We start from the raw sequence: 13,375 nt of genomic DNA, 5'->3' as shown, positions 1-13,375 counted from the left end.
AATCCTCTGCCGCCTCAGTCATCCCAGCAGCATAACTAGGTTCAGCAAGATTAAGTCAATTTAAAGATTGCATGTGATGGGGCAGAGTGTGAGTACTCCCACCTCCGACAAGACGAACTCACTTTTTATTTATTTTAACAGGTAAGGCCAACTGCACCTCCGATATGCACGGTTGGCTACGTACGGTGCAAAATAAATTCAACATACATACGGTGATTCTAGATTTGAAGCTTTCGTGACTGCAAGTATTCATATTCTTAGGTTTTCGGTAAAGTCACGTAGGTAAAAAATTAAAATTAATAAAAGTAAAATAAAATAAAAACCACGACGTTTCGGAGGCAACACAAGCTTCCGTCTTCAGGTGGAACCGTCACAGCACGATAGCTGTATCACTTGATACAACCGTCACAGCACGATAGCTGTATCACTTGATACAGCTATCGTGCTGTGACGGTTCCACCTGAAGACGGAAGCTTGTGTTGCCTCCGAAACGTCGTGATTTTTATTTTATTTTTATTAATTTTAATTTTTTACCTACGTGACTTTACCGAAAACCTAAGAATATGAATACATACGGTGAACTATAAAGCTCTTTTTCAGAAGCGAGCTGGCCACAGATGATAGCTCAATGAAGTGACTTATCACGTGGAAAATTATTTTCTTGGTTCTTTCGGTAAAGTCACGTAGATAGAAGTCATCGAAACTAACGAGCAAATCACCTGGTTTCGTCAATTAAAGACGTCTCACTGTCCCCAGGTGATTTGCTCGTTAGTTTCGATGATTTCTACGTGACTTTACCGAAAGAACCAAGAATGTGAATTCCTGCAGTCACGAAAGTTTTAAGTTAAAATGTGGAAAATTACAACTGGAATCGGCTACAGTGGATATGTTTTATTGCTTAATTACGAATAAGACTGTCCACACGTACATGACCTGAGTACTAAACAAGGAAAACGCATTGTAATTTGATCTAAATTCAAGAAGGTATGTCTTTTAAATGTGTACCATCATTAAAACAAAGCAAAAAAAAACTGAGCAATGCACTTACTCACAACAAATACGAGTTGACATATTTGAATAAATGCAGGATAATCAGCTCATGGAATGTTTTGCAAAGATAAATGTTAGCGTAAATATAACACGTGGATGCAGCAATTCACCACCAGCCCTTGAATTAATGAATTAGTTGCATTACCTTTTGAGAATCGATTCCTAAAAAGAAGACCGTTTCAGTGAATGTAACAGCCACATTAACCCATTCCATACACGTATCGAAAAAAACCTGTTTCATAAATACGAGCTTATAAATCAATAAAAATCAATGCATCGTAACAAACCCCCACCCTGTGTATGTACGTGTGCAGTTGAGAAAATACGCATATCCCGAAGCAGCCAGTTTGTAAAAAAAGTGACCTGCAGAATTATATTCGCCCAATTCGCGATTAGATTGTTACCAGTCAAGGTCACAATTCGTTTCAAGAACGTATCATTTAGTTTGTTACATTGTGGTGAACGCTAATGGATGATTCAATAGAAAGCGGTCACGTTGATTGATGATTCAGCACTCGTGAGATTCACTCCAGACACTCGCTCACCGGCAGTCAGTCGCCTACTTATCACCCGTCCATCGCTGTTGGTTACTGTTCACGTGAACTTTACCGTTGGTTCTGCCCCCTCAACCCACGTCAAGCCGCGCTGCGTTCAACCACCAACCGCACGCACTGCAGGTCACATATAACACTTAATTTGGGGCTTTCGTGACTGCAGGAATTACTCTTTGATTCTTTCGGTAAAGTCACGTATAAAGAGAAAATAATAAATTAAATACTAGCATACGACGTTTCGATTGCAACACAAGCAATCGTCATCAGGTATAAATGAAATAGAAACACAAATCTAGTATACTTAGAAATGTAATGTAATACAACAGAGAGTCAGATAACATAACAGTCAACACCCTACCTGGTTGATTACGTTCTTCCTGAGAATGCTAAATTTGAGCGAGAGATAAAACACAGAACCAGAGACATATAGACAGACATATAAGCAGACAGATATCACAGAGTTAATTGTGTGTCCTCTGTGTGCCTATGTTTGTTCTCTCTCTATGTATCTCTGTGATATCTGTCTGCTTATATGTCTGTCTATATGTCTCTGGTTCTGTGTTTTATCTCTCTCTCAAATTTAGCATTCTCAGGAAGAACGTAATCAACCAGGTAGGGTGTTGACTGTTATGTTATCCGACTCTCTGTTGTATTACATTACATTTCTAAGTATACTAGATTTGTGTTTCTATTTCATTTATACCTGATGATGATTGCTTGTGTTGCAATAGAAACGTCGTATGCTAGTATTTAATTTATTATTTTATTTTTATACGTGACTTTACCAAAAGAACCAAAGAGTAGATCACATATACTTCTCTCTCTGCCTCGTCAACTCGCACTGCTTGGCTTTGGAATTCCCTCTCATAATTATTTTTTTTACCGAGCATTTATGAGTTTGCAAATGAAGAAAAGTGGTGACTGTTGTTTATTACGACTTAGTGATGCTTCGAGCTGGCCGATTGCCTATGTTAGGCCCTTGGCCCTGTGTTTAGCAATTGTGATCAAAATAAAAATGTTTGTATACAAAATAGCACCTCTTGTGGTTGCAGAGGTCAAACGAACCCATTATTCTCAGTGTTCATGAATCATGACCACTATAATCTATTTTAAATGCCGAATCAATGCATCGTTACGTGCCTAATCACAAGATTTTTTTTCTTTCTGTTAAGCACTTCCTTTCGTGAAAGGGGCTATACACAAATAAATACTGGATGATCAATTGATGTATGGAAATCGAAATATAACCAGTACATTGATTCATGTAAACAGACTTCTCTTATAATATTCAAAATATTGATTGAATGCATTTACCATGCTCATCAAGGTCAGCAGTAAGACTCGTGACCTCGTAATAAATACATAATTAACATGTTTCTGAATTTTGATTTAAAGCTTTCGTGACTGCAGGGATTCATATTCTTGGTTCTTTCGGTAAAGTCACGTAGAAGGGAAACAATACAATAATAAAAATATAAAACATTATTATTTTATTGTTTATGTTTCTGAATGTTTTCAAACTCGCAAATCCAGAATTTGACTTAACATGTATCATAATAAGTGGCTTGTCTTCCTTGTTTTTCAAAGCTCTCTATGGTATAATGGTGCTTAGCCATTTTCCGCAGTGTTAATTCTAATTGAAAATAGTTGCGTTCATTCATATTTCTTTATACATCTGCCAATGTAAGATATAACATTGTCACTTGTTTGAAAGAAAAAAAAATCATGACCTCAGCCCGAAAGAAATCACCCTTACCAGGCAGTTCACCAGCTTTGGTTCAAATAACCATGACGCTGCTGAAGACATGTTTGACTATGCTGATGAGCAGAGGTGGGACAAAGTCATTGTTATGCAAGTCCAAGTCGAGTCGCAAGTCATCAAATTCATGACTCGAGTCTGACTCGAGTCCAAGTCACATGACTCGAGTCCACATCTCATAGGTGGGACAAAGTCATTGTTATGCAAGTCCAAGTCGAGTCGCAAGTCATCAAATTCATGACTCGAGTCTGACTCGAGTCCAAGTCACATGACTCGAGTCCACACCTCTGCTGATGAGCCAATGAAAGTTGATTCCAAGCCCAGCATTTGCTTGTATTGAACCAATGCGTGAGAAGATGAACCAATGTTGTTGATAAATTAACACTCTCAGCAGGCCATGTGGCCGATGGCTTACGTAAAAGAAGACGTGATGTAGGGAGACAAATATGAGAAGCACTGATTGCTTTTTCTTGGTTCTTTCGGTAAAGTCCCGTAGAATGGAAATAATAAAATAATAAAAATACAACATAATAAAATAACTCTCACGACGTTTTGGCCACAATAAAATAATTCTCACGACGTTTCGGTCACAACGCATGCAACCGTCCTCAGGTGGATAACAGGTCTGTCGAGAAGACAGAGTCCATCGGACTCTGTCCATTCGGACTCTGTCTTCTCGACAGACCTGTTCTCCACCTGAGGACGGCTGCTTGCGTTGTGGCCGAAACGTCGTGAGAATTATTTTATGATGTTTTATTTTTATTATTTTATTATTTCCATTCTACGTGACTTTACCGAAAGAACCAAGAAGATGAATCCCTGCAGTCACGAAAGCTTTAAATCGAAATTTAACCACTGATTACGTATTTATTTTATTAACACACTGACAACTGCGTTTGATTCTTCGCTATTACTAACACCAGTCGTTAGCGCAATGTGAACTTTTCCTGAACACCTACCTTAAAAAATCCCCATGACCACAAATAGTGTGTCGCAGTCATCATCCAGCATTGGAAGAAAATCAAACCTCATCTCAAAGCACAATTGATACATACTATTGTGATACAGAAAGGAAGGCAGGCAACCTGCATTTTACGGAGTGTCCAAGTTGTGCTCTGTGATTGTTCAGCGTTGCAGCACTACATTAAAGGAGTTTCAAGAAGCTTTCAGACCTACGAGAAAAAGTGGCAACATTCACATTTGCATCACTTAAAAAAAAATCTGAATTGCTAGATAGATGTGTTGATTGCTGCTGCTAGCATGTCCCTTCCCTGCGAGTCTACATCAAGTTCTCAGAACAAACTATTTTTTTTTTATCAGAGTAGAAGCACTTTCGAAAATGCAGTTAAGTTATTAAATGTGGATATGGAACAAGCTGCAGAAATGTTATTCCTACTCTACGCTTTCTGCATGGAAAGACCCAATTCATTTGGTCAAATTGACATCCCCCTATTATCCGTACATTCCCACACGATTCCATACTTGGTTTTGACCCGTTTCGTTTGTTGTTGTAAGATAGCGCAGAGCCCACGTAACAATTTGCACTGCTGGCAAGAATAACAATATAACGCACTTTAATTAGTGTAATAATCAGTTAAATGACACGGTTCAAGTGTTTGCAGTATTTGGTTCTGACGACCGAGACATTTTAATTTGTGGTACAAAGAAACCTCCAATATTGTTCAGCAAGTGAAACACAGCCATTAATAAGCCCCCTTTGCTCGTCAGTAACGCATGCCTGAACATGAAAAACAAAACAATTCAGTGCGTGTACTTTGCAAGAACGAGTTTTGTATTGTTATTATATGCAACCACTGAGCCAGAACTATTTGTTGTGTCAAATAGTTATCGTGTTTATTTCTCGGTCACATTTTTACTGCTTGTCATCCGAATACTAAACAATCTCCTGCAGTGCAAGACGCCCACCCTCATTTAAATGAGACATCATCGTCACTATCGGCCATTATCTACTCAATGCTGGATGAATGCTCCGCCACACCAACACAAATATGAGTAGGCAGTCTGTATTTAGTTAATTGTAGCCGATATTAACATGTCAATATGCGGCGTGTAATTTGTTCAGCTGTATTAACAAATTTATGTCTGAAGTCTACATAGCCAGTAAGAATCAGAATCTTTATTTATACTGGAGGAATCCGATGAGCTATAAAGCTCTATTTCACAGATGAACACATCTCTTGCACCAATATGCACCATCGCGTGCTTTTGATTCCATCACACTGCAACTGCAATGTTGCGGGTGAAGTAGAACCGTCGAAAGGAGAGCGGTGCTATTTGCACGCTGACTTTGCTTACGTAATAGTGGTCGGTTCAACGGCTCAATAACCGACCGCGGAAAAAAAACAAAAAAAACCCATTGAATGATCGACTCAATTCCACCCTTCCCCGAAACAAACCACGAGGCCACGAGCCCAACGGCCGACACCACGTGCAATGGCGGAGCCAGGATTTTAAGGTAGGGGGGGGGCAACCCCTCCAGCATAGAAGTTGTTAGTTAGTAAAGACTTGTCCCTTGCTTTTTATTCGACGCGTGTGCGGCGATGGCGCAGCCATCGATCGAGGGTCGAATTCGAACCGCGTTGTGTGATCGGCATCGCGCACAATTCTGAGTCACTTATAAACCGCTTTGCCGTTACTTATTGCCAATTATGGACTCGGACTATTGTCCTATCATCTCATAGAGTCTCTGGCTCGTAATAATATGCTACACAGTGGCAGTGGGGGTCATAAAATGCCGATTTATTACTAATAAACTCCAATGATCCGTTCGAAATTATGGATTTCGATCGGATCATTGGAGGGCACGTGCCCCCCCCCTCCCACTGTCTCCGCCAGTGACCACGTGACCGGTCCACCGTCTCTCAGCGCACCCTGTACCATCATTGCGTGTTGGCGTGGGGGAGGGGGGCATCACACTGAATTGGGTGACACGGTAACAATTTTTGTTGTTGTTAACAAATGAATACAAATGTGAGCCGGAGCGGCCGTTTATATAACAAGGGAGACGTTTCTTCTACCGCACGCAACGAGAGTGGAGTTCACGATCGGTCTGAAATCGTGCACACTCATCATAATGGGCTTATATAAGCACCCTGCGATGCAGTGGGTGAGGCAGCGGTGGGGGGAGGGAGTGGTTGGGAAAGAGGTGGGCCATGCACCTCGTTTTTACACAAATGCTGGTCCACGTGTTTATCTGCAGACATGTGCAGAATGCAATGTGTGCATCGGATTGGGCTATATATATGTATATGACTGCTGACTTTTGTAAAATGCTACTCCATATGTTAATCTGCAGACAGGTGTACATAATGGATTGTGTCTGATCGTAGATTTGACTATGTATGACTGCTGAGTTTTGTAAAATGAAAATCCATACGGTTACCCATAGGCAGGTGCATGAAATGCATTGTGCGTGTCGGATTATAGATGCAGCATCTGTAAACATGACCGTCCACCCCATTTTCTCTCTGCAAGCAGATGGCGAAGGTGGGAATTTCAGTCTAACGATGAAAAATCTCTCCTTACTGCAGTTAAAATGTCTCACTTGTTAAATAAAGTGTCCCTGCTCCCAATTGTATTTCCACGACAATTCGCATTCCCAACCGCCTGGCACGTATTCATACCTCCGATGAGCACGGTTGGGGCTACGTGCAGTGTGAAATAAGTTCAACATTTCAACATACCATTGTTGTAAATCAAAGGAAAATATGTCTAAAGTATTTATACAATCAACATCCACCTTTCAACATATCCCATATGTTGACTCTTGTCAGCCCTCATCACTTACATACACAAGCAAATGTACTCACACACAAAAATGCAAAGATCCCCCATTTAGCCCACATACACAGCTGGGACAAGTGATGTTAGCGTGCACCAATTAAAGGCCGGCACGGTGGACAAGGGCGTGCTGTGGACAGCACCCAAACCTGGCAGCTTTCTCCCCCGGTTGCTGATGGGTACACAGTTTACCAGGTACCCATTTTAGGCTGAGCTGACCTAGCGGAGGCTCAAAACTATTATATATTGCTCACCACTGATGTTAGTTATAGCTCACGCGAGGAAATCAAAGGCAGGACACCGCGTGGGTGTATCTTTGTTTTCCCCTTTCTGGGATCTACTGGCAGGTAAGGGTATGTTGGCTGTGTCATGTAGCCCACACGCCCAACCATTTTGCCTAGACCCCTCCATCCGCCTTCTGTTTGGCCGGATAGAGAGGTCTAGATCAGTGTGACAAAAGCTAGGGAGGGCATGACGATGTGGTACAGCAGGACCTGGAGCTGAGTGGACTTTCCGACGACGTGTTACCAGCGGTGTCAACATCGGCCTCTGTGGAGCAGGCTCGTGAACGACACAACTCGGCGGATTGAGACGGTCAACCCTTCCAGCAGCAACAAAGGGCGGAGAGATGGCTAAAACAGTGCAAGTGGCAGAGTTGGGAATGCTGGCGGTGCATCTGCCAGTCACCTCAGTCAGTCAACCCGTAACAACTGGGTCTGTCATGTAACCTCCTGCCAGCGAACATTAAACCCTTCACACAGCCTCGAAGTGTGACCTAGCCTGGCATAACACTGCGGTGACATCAACACTACTTAGTAAAGAATGGTGGCTATTTTCTGTACGCATACACAAGCCACATACAGTACTGGCGATAACCATATACATATACATTCTGTAGTACCCCGTGCCCTGTACAAAAACTATTGAGATCTTGTCCAAGTAATAATAAATGACTGACCATTGAGTCTATCGCGAAGCGTGGCTTCTGGATTTATGTGAATAGGCTCTATTTTATGACCCTATTTCTACGGATAAAATGGTAAGCCACGCTGGAAGAGAAGATTTATCTTGCACTGGCGAACTCACTATGAAAAACAAATTGTATCACTATCGAAATATCCTGTCATTGTCCTGCTGCATTAATTGTTGCACGCTGCGACCGTTTCCAAAGAGTCGCATTCGTTTCTCAGTCAGCTTATTTTCGTCTTCGCACACATCTCTGACATTGACCAACATTTAGTTAAACCACAAACCTGAACGTGTAACTGATCGCTCGGGTTTTCCCTGATGATAGTTTAACAAAGACTGCAACGCAGCGCATCGACTGCGATTCGGAAGGCTTTGGTTCCCCGCATCACTCTCCTGCCTTTCCTAACCCCCTCGCCCCCCCCCCCCCGACAGCCACCAAGGCTCCGTGTGGTTGACATGTGTGTGCTCCTTGAAGCCACAGAACGTTGGTTGATATGACACATGTTTGTCTCTAGAGATGCAAGGCATTTCAAATAGACTAAATGTAGTGGGGAATCCTATATATATATCTAAAAACAGATGTGGACCAAATGTTAGCTGCTAATTGGTTCACATCATATATGTATTATAAATTGAAAATAATAATAAAAATATGGGTTTGAAGGTAATAGCCTAACTACAATGTGAAATCAATGTATGCTACATTAATGTTTTTGTCTGCTAGTGAGCCAGGGAATGGCATTACAAGAACACTAGATTGTTTTGATATCTATCTGTGCAGCTTCTTGAGTGTGACACAATGCCAGGAGACATGAGCCGTTCATCCTGCAGTGAATGAGCAAACGGCTTTACATTACAAAAAAAAATGGTATGTTTAATGCCATTATGAGTACAGCATTTACTTACGCAAAAATAACACTTTAAAAATACACAGGAAAAGCCTGTTTGACATCATCCTATTTTCTTGGTTCTTTCGGTAAAGTCACGTCGAAGGGAAATAATAAAATAATAAAAATAAAACATAATAAAATAATTCTCACGACGTTTCGGCCACAACGCAAGCAGCCGTCCTCAGGTGAAGACCAGGTCTGTTCTGAATGTCCAGACGCTGTCTCCCCGACAGACCTGGTCTTCACCTGAGGATGGCTGCTTGCGTTGTGGCCGAAACGTCGTGAGAATTATTTCATTAGTTTTATTTTTATTATTTTACTATTTCCCTTCTACGTGACTTTACCGAAAGAACCAAGACGATGAATCCCTGCAGTCACGAAAGCTTTAAATCGAAATTTAAACCATCCTATTTGTTTTAATTCTAATTATCTATACAATCACTCGCACATGACAGTTGCAATGCTGTCCTTGAAATAGAACTCGGCGGCGCTGAGCCGATAAAGGGCCAGCGACGAACGCCGCGTTTGTCCGTTAGACCGCCGCGTTTGTCCGTTAGACCGCCGCGTTTGTCCGTTAGACCGCCGCGTTTGTCCGTTAGACCGCCGCGTTTGTCCGTTAGACCGCCGCGTTTGTCCGTTAGACCGCCGCGTTTGTCCGTTAGACCGCCGCGTTTGTCCGTTAGACCGCCGCGTTTGTCCGTTAGATCGCCGCGTTAGTCCGTTAGACCGCCGCGTTTGTCCGTTAGACCGCCCATGGCCGTTACCGACAATGGACGTGATCTTAAAACCCAAAGGGGCTCCACGTATAATTGTCGTTAAGCGACAGACGGACCAAGAACAAAGGAATAACCTCGTTTTATTTCGTAACTGTCAGTGTAAGAAAGCATAAGCGTGAGTTGAAATGTAACTCTGTGATATCTGTCTGCTTATATGTCTGTCTATATGTCTCTGGTTCTGTGTTTTATCTCTCTCTCAAATTTAGCATTCTCAGGAAGAACGTAATCAACCAGGTAGGGTGTTGACTGTTATGTTATCCGACTCTATGTTGTATTACATTACATTTCTAAGTATACTAGATTTGTGTTTCTATTTCATTTATACCTGATGATGATTGCTTGTGTTGCAATCGAAACGTCGTATGCTAGTATTTAATTTAATTTATTATTTTCTCTTTATACGTGACTTTACCGAAAGAAGCAAAGAGTAATTCCTGCAGTCATGAAAGCTCCAAATTAAGTACGTATTCTTGATGTTGAATGGCATTAACCCATGATATGTGTAGTGACAGAGAAAGGTCACTACTGTGTCGGCCCGTACGAAGGCTGGGGGCCCCAAGGGGGTGCCTGGGGGGTCGCGTGGTGGAGGGATCCGGACCCTCCCAGAGGTGGGGGAAGTGAGGCGTGTCCTGGGAAGGGAGGCGTGGCCTGAAGAGAGCCAGCCACGCCGGGGCGGAGCCAGCCACGCCAAACCAAATATAAGCGTGGTGTGAACGCAGAGCGAGGCTGCGGTTGTACTGTACTCCAAGGTGAAGACATCTTCGGTCGTCAAGTCCCGAGTCGTCGTCCTGGGCCAGGCAGGCCGTTGCCTGCCTGGTCCAGTCTGTGTCGTGTTCCAGAGTGTTAGTGAGTTGAGGAAGGTGGTCACCACCTAATGTAGAGTGTTATATTATTTATCGTTTAATAAATAGTGTTGCCTCCAAGTTGCGTGTGTGTGCACCTAATTTGAACCTACTACATATGTATGCATACATTGTACTTGCAAAACATTGTGCGGTTGGCAATCTTTAGAGACCTTTGGCAATTCACTGATGCTTGAAAGCCTCCCCTTGCCACGTTGGTTATGGGAGTTATACTGGTAGGAACGAAGTGAACCAGCCTACAATAGATTATATCGTCCGTCCGATGTCCGATTAGGTGTAGCAACATCGCCCCCTACTGCAAACACTTGGCAGGACTCTACAAAAACTTTTAGACTCAGTGAGGCTTTCCTGGCTAAACAAGTGTAACATTCCCTTATAATTCCCTGAGATAGTTTTTTAATTAAAACATTTAAATTAAAAATTAACTCACAGCGGCCTAAAGCCTACAGCTAGGCCTAAAGCCTAGAACTAAGCCTCAAACTCTCCCGTCGTATCGTACCCCCGCCATTTCATTTTATTATAGCCATTCATTTGTTCGTTCCTACCAGCCCACCCCGCAGGGACCTGTTTTGATTACACCTCACCACACTGGTCAGTGGGGGATGGTCACGTGGGTTCGGGTAAATATATCACTCGCCAAATGATGTTAGCCATGGTTGGGAATATAACTCGGGTTGCCAGGTGCACGGTGCAGTATGCTAACCCACTGCATTGCCAACCACTCTATGCCCAAATGGCATAAGCCATCCACAAACAGTTGGATTTAGAAATAAATGCACGCAAACCCCAGCACCAGATTCCACTTAAATAAAAAAACGCAAATTTCAGTATCCTATTTTCACAAAAGAACCTATTACTGCATTTAATTATTTGCAGTTGACTGACCACAAGCGATGCTGAAAATGCTTCTGCACATTAATCATGGTTATGCAAAGGTAAACGAATGCACAGCCCATCTTTCATACACAAACAACCCAGAGTCGAGTGGGTATAGAAAATGTTATGCAAACAGTAGCACAATTAAAGTAAGCTATTTAAAAAATATATTTATACGAGAGCGATATGTCAGAGAAATGCTTCCCCTTAATCCTGGTTCAGTGGAGCATGGGGCACAATTGATTACCACTCCTGCCCAATCCATACATGGGATCTACGAATGCTGGTGCGCGACACTTAACATTTACGCGAAACAACAAAATAAATAAATAAACAAGCATCCTTCGTCTTCCTGGTAATTAACTAAAGACTCTACGTGCAGCATTGTAGTCTGATTTTTTTTGTAATTACAGTTTTATCGCAATGCACAATTGCTTTACAATCAACAGTTATCTGAAGCATTTTGCAAACCATTGCGATAAGCAATGGTAGCGCATGTCTATGTGGACATGAGCGTTTATGTATGCTCATATTTGTGGTCAACGTTCATTGTTTCATGGCTGCAATGCATTCATACATTTTATTTTTTTAGTTTCCCCATCCATACACTGTATTGTTCAGCCACAGATTATCTACTAATACAAGTGACAAAACGCAAATGATTACGTTGTGTGACGAATTAAAGGTTTCGCGCTCCACAATGAAACCAACCAACCAACCCGAGTTAGAGTCCCAGCGGTGGCTAAACAACAGTGGCGAACGATGTCTACACCGCCCTTGTCCTCAATGCCCTTCCCCAACCCACAGTTGCAATGGGTGAAGTATGATCACAATAAAAAAAATATGACCGATATGGCGTGGGGAGGTGTCTTCATCCATTTGCGGATGAAGACACCTCCCCACAAAACAAATTACCTCATCTCTAGTTGTAAACACCATCATCAGCCATGATCTATCCACTGCTGGATGAAGGGCTCCCAAGACCATTATCATTCTCGCGGTCCTGCGATGCAGCAATCCATCTAGCTCCTGCACGTGAGTTCGTTTCATTATGCCGTCTCTGAGAAGGATATCCTTTGGACATATTTCATCCTTTGGGCTGCCACTCCGTTGTTATTATCAAGGAGTTGTAAACATTTAAGAATGTATGCTAGAATAAAAAAAAACTGATTGAAGATGCAAAGAGCAGCAGGGTAAATAGCCCAAGCCATCTTAATTTGGAGCTTTCGTGACTGCAGGAATTATTCTTTGGTTCTTTCGGTTAAGTCACGTCTAAAAATAAAATAATAAATTAAAATAATAGCGACGTTTCGATTGCAACACAAGCAATCATCATCAGGCATAAAAGAAATAGCAATAAAAATCTAACTAGAAAACTATAGACAGACATAAGCAGACAGACATCACAAGGACACACAGAGAGAGGACACATATCGGCACAGAGAGAGGGGTCGTTTCTGTGACGGTCCCTTAAATATAGAGAGGGGGGGCGGGGACGGAGAGAGGGAGGGGGCAGAGAAAATTAGCATATCAAAGATGACGTCATCTTACTTGCGCAGCAGCAACACGTTGCCGTACACTCATTGATATGCTAATTTTCTCTGCCCCCTCCCTCTCTCCGTCCCCGCCCCCCCTCTCTATATTTAAGGGACCGTCACAGAAACGACCCCTCTCTCTGTGCCGATATGTGTCCTCTCTCTGTGTGTCCTTGTGATGTCTGTCTGCTTATGTCTGTCTATAGTTTCCTAGTTAGATTTGTATTGCTATTTATTTTATGCCTGATGATTGCTTGTGTCGCAATCGAAACGTCGCTATTATTTTAATTTATTATTTTATT

The 13,375-nt window shown here is 42.2% G+C and overlaps 1 protein-coding gene across 1 annotated transcript in view; it reads right to left on the bottom strand.

Moving 5' to 3' along the window:
- Positions 1–13,375, bottom strand: part of LOC144717606 (disintegrin and metalloproteinase domain-containing protein 12-like) — a 169,660-nt gene that overhangs the window by 101,871 nt on the left and 54,414 nt on the right. The gene's annotated exons all lie outside the window — the stretch shown is intronic.

Source organism: Lampetra planeri, chromosome 4 (assembly GCF_965212315.1).
Source record: "Lampetra planeri chromosome 4, kcLamPlan1.2.h2, whole genome shotgun sequence".
NCBI classification, from domain to species: domain Eukaryota; kingdom Metazoa; phylum Chordata; class Hyperoartia; order Petromyzontiformes; family Petromyzontidae; genus Lampetra; species Lampetra planeri.
This window is presented reverse-complemented; position numbering and strand designations above follow the sequence as displayed.